Below are 4,853 nucleotides of genomic sequence, written 5' to 3'. Positions count from 1 at the left end.
CTGAGTGTTGGTCCGAACCGAGCCGCCTACGGGGCCACCTCGGGGAAACTCGAGGTTTGGTTTTACTCGTAGCCTGTCTCATCCGGTGTTGCCCTGAGAACAAGATACGTGCGACTCCTATCGGGATTTGTCGGCACATTGGGTGGCTTTGCTCGTCTTGTTTTACCATTGTCGAGATGTCTTGTAACCGGGATTCCGAGACTGATCGGGTCTTCCCGCTAGAAGGAATATCCTTCATTGACCGTGAGAGCTTGTGATGGGCTAAGTTGGGACGCCCCTACAGGGTTTTGAACTTTCGAAAGCCGTGCCCGCGGTTATGGGCAGATGGGAATTTGTTAATATCCGGTTGTAGAAAACTTGACACTTAACTTAATTAAAATGAATCAACCGCGTGTGTAGCCGTGATGGTCTCTTTTCGGCGGAGTCCGGGAAGAGAACACGCCCTCGTGTTATGCTTGAACGTAAGTTGTTTCAGGATCACTTCTTGATCATTATAGCTTCTCGACCGAGCTTTGCTTCTCTTCTCGCTCTCATTTGCGTAAGTTAGCCACCATATATGCTAGTGCTTGCTGCCGCTCCACCTCACTACCTTTTCCTACCCATAAGCTTAAATAGTCTTGATCGCGAGGGTGTGAGATTGTTGAGTCCTCGTGACTCACAAATTACTTCCAAAAACCAGATGCAGGTGCCGACGATGCCACTGTAGGGGACGCGACCGGACTCAAGTGGGAGTTCGACGAGGATTCGGGACGTTACTATGTTTCCTTTCCAAACGATCAGTAGCGGAGCCCAGTTGGGGCGATCGGGGATCTATGCATTTGGGGTTGTCTTTATTTATGTTGGTTCCGTAGTCGGACCTTAATTGTATTCTAGATGATGTAATGCTATATTTATGTATTGTGTGAAGTGGCGATTGTAAGCCAACTCTCTATCCCTTTCATATTCAGTACATGGGATGTGTAAACATTACCCCTCTTGCGACATGCCTACTATGCGGTAATGCCTCTAAGTCGTGCTCCGACACGTGGGAGATATAGCAGCATCGTGGGTGTTACAGAGAGAGATAGAGAGAGAGAGAGAGAGAGCAAAGGTGAATTTTTCTGGAGGTAGGTGATGAGTGGTGTGAAGAGATAAGTGAGGGGGGGCACATGGGGACCACAACCCACCAGGGCGCGCCTGGGGGTCCTGGCGCGCCTAGGTGGGTTGTGCCCACCTAGTGCACCTCCCACTGATATTATTTGCACTAGAAATTCTTAAATATCCAGAAAAAATCGTATTAAATTTTCAGAGCATTCTAATAACTTTCATTTTTGAGTCATTTTTTTATTGCACAGGAAATTTAGAAAACACACAAAACATGGCATTTTATGTTATTAAACTAATAAAAACACAAAACAAAAGGTAGGGACAGAAGGTAGTGCTTACTAAATTCATCAAGTTCATACGTGTAAAAAATGATCCATTAATAAGGTTGATTAGGTCATATTAATAACCACTTCCGATTAATATGAAACCGAAGAACTTTCGTAAATCACTAAGTTACCTCAACGGGGATATGAATGTCCCCAACAATAAGCATTTCATATTTCTTTTTGATAGTAGGTAGAGGTATTTGAAAACTTCCAATAGTGATTGTCGGAGATTTTTCAATAACATTAATACCATTCACTTTGAATTGTTTCTTCGGAAAGTGCATTGTATGCTCATTATCATTGATATGAAAAGTGACCTTGCTTCTATTGCAATCAATAACAGCCCCTGCAGTATTCAAGAAGGGTCTACCAAGGATAATCGACATGTTGTCATCCTCGGCATCTCAAGTATAACAAAGTCAGTAAAAATAGTAACATTAGCAACAACAACGGGCACATCCTCACAAATACCGATAGGTATGGCGGTAGATTTGTCAGCCATTTGCAATGATATTTCAGTAGGTGCGAGCTTATTCAAATCAAGTTTTTTATATAAAGAGAAAGGCATAACACTAACACCAGATCCCAAATCACATAAAGCAGTTTCCACATAATTCTTTTTGATAGAGCAAGGTATAGTTGGTATTCCCAGATCTCCAATGTTTTTAGGTACTCCATCTTTAAAAGTATAATTAGCAAGCATGGTGGAGATTTTAGCTTTCGATATTTTTCTCTTATTGGTGATGATGTCTTTCATATACTTTGCATAAGGAGGCATTTTAAGGATATCAGTCAAGCAAGTACGCAAAAAGACTGGCCTCAGCATTTCAGCAAAGCGTTCAAATTCTTCATCATCTTTCTTTTCAGTTGTCTTAGGTGGAAAGCGCATAGGTTTTTGAACCCACGGTTCTCTTTATTTACCGTGTTTTCTAGCAACAAAGTCTCTTTTATCATACCTTTTATTCTTAGGTTGTGGGTTATCAAGATCAACTGGTGGTTCTATCTCAACATCATTGTCTGGTTCATTACTATTTGTTTGAGTATCCTCGTGAACCTCGTCATTATATTTTTCATTATCAGAAGGTGAGTGTTCACTACCAGGTTGAGTTTCAGCATCACAGATAGAGACTTCATTATCATTATCAGGAGGTTTTCTATTTCACGTTCATTAGAAGCATGCAAAGTCCTATCGTTTTTATTTTTTGTTCTTCTTTTTAGTAGGACTAGGTGCATTAGTATTAGCTCTTTGAGAGTCTTTTTCAATTATTTTTGGGTGTCCCTCAGGATAAAGTGGTTCCTGAGTCATTTTACCTCCTCTAGTTGCTACTCTAACAGCAAAGTCATGTATATTATTATTCATTTCATCTAGCAACTCTCTTTGAGATTTAGCAACCTGTTCTAACTGGGTTTGAACCATAGAAGCATGTTTTCCAACACCTCTAACATCATTTGAGATTCTAAATAACAAGTTACTAAAGTGAGCAATCATATCATAATATTTGCATTGAAGTGATCTTGTTTTCTAATATAGTTTTGAAACTCATAAAGGCATTGGCTAGGGTGCATATTGTGAGGATTGCCATTATCATTGAACTTCGTAAGATAATTTACCTCTACCACCTTAGGCATCACCCTTTAATGAGAATGGAAATAATTTGAGAATAAAGTAATAGTGAGTCTTCTCATCATGAGTAAAACGGGTGACTATGTCATTCAACTTAGTAAGATGTGCCACACCAGTTTCCGTTTCATAACCATGGAAAGGATTAATCTTAGTCTTAGCATCCTTTAGATTCTTCATAGTGATAAATTGATAATAATCCCAACAAATATAGCTATGCTCCCTGGCAATGGCACCAGAAAAAGGTATTAATAACCCACAAATATAGGGGATCGCAACAGTTTTCAAGGGTAGAGTATTCAACCCAAATTTATAGATTCTACACGAGGGGAGCCAAAGAATATTTGAAGGTATTAGCAGCTAAGTTGTCAATTCAAACACACCTGGAGATTAATTATCTGCAACAATGTGATCAGTAGCAAAGTAATATGATAGTTTTTATAGTAGTGACAGCAGCAATAGTAACGGTAACAGTACTAGCAGTATTTTTGTAGCAAGTGCAACAGTAATAGTAGAAGTAGTAACTTAGCAAGAAAAATATAAGATAAATTCGTAGGCATTGGATCAGTGACTTGTTGGATGATATTCATCATGAGACAGTTATAACCTAGGGCAATATGACACTAGCTCCATTTCATCAATATAATGTATGCATGTATTCCTTAAATAGTCATACATGCTTATGGAAAGAACTTGCATGGCATCTTTTGTCCTACCTTCCCGTGGCAGCAGGGTCCAATTGGAAACTAAGGGATATTAAGGTCTCCTTTTTATTGAGAACCGGAACAAAGCATTAGCACATGGTGAATACATGAACTCCTCAAACTACGGTCATCACCGGGAGTGGTCCCGACTATTGTCACTCCGGGGTTGCCGGATCATAACACGTAGTAGGTGAATATAACTTGCAAGATCGGATCTAGAACATGGATATAATGGTGATAACATAAACGGTTCAGATCTGCAATCATGGCACCCGGGCCAAAAGTGACAAGCATTAAACACGGCAAAGTCATAGCAACATCAATCTTAGAACATAGTGGATACTAGGGATCATGCCCTAACAAAACTAACTCGATTACATGATGAATCTCATCTAACTCCTCACCGACCAGTGAGCCTACGAAGGAATTACTCACTCCCAGTGGGGAGCATCATGGAATTGGCGATGGAGAAGGGTTGGTGATGATGAATATTGAAGATCCTCCTCTCCGGAGCCCCAAACGGACTCCAGATCTGGCCTCCCGATGAAGAATAGGAGGTGACGGCGGCTCCATCTCATGGATCGTGATAATTCTTTCTCCCTGATTTTTTCTGGAAAAATAGGATTTTATAGCGTAGGTTTCAGGGTCTGCGGGGCCACCAGGTGGGGACAACTCACCTGGGTGCGCTAGGAGGGGGGCGTGCCCTGGTGGGTTGTGCCCACCCAGGTGCCCCCCTACGGTGGATCTTGGCTCCAGAAATTCTCTTTATTGATATAAAAAAATCCTCGGAAAGTTTTGTTCCATTCTGAGAGCTTTTATTTCTGCACAAAAACAACACCATGGTAGTTCTGCTCAAACAGTGACAGTCCAAGGTTAGTTTCATTCAAATCATGCAAATTAGAGTCCAAAACAAGAGGAAAAGCGTTAGGAAAATTAGATACGTTGGAGACGTATTAGTAGCTTGTGCCCCAGCTTGGGCAAGATAAGCCAAAGACCATGGTGGTCCTCACATCACTTATGACCTGCTTTTGCACAGGATAGGATAGTTGGCTGGCCTGCAACACTCACAACGGCGAGGCACGAACCTCTGAAAGCTCGTAACGCCAATGGCAAGCC

This window comes from Triticum aestivum, chromosome 7A (genome assembly GCF_018294505.1).
Source record: "Triticum aestivum cultivar Chinese Spring chromosome 7A, IWGSC CS RefSeq v2.1, whole genome shotgun sequence".
Taxonomy (NCBI): Eukaryota; Viridiplantae; Streptophyta; class Magnoliopsida; order Poales; family Poaceae; genus Triticum; species Triticum aestivum.
This window is presented reverse-complemented; position numbering follows the sequence as displayed.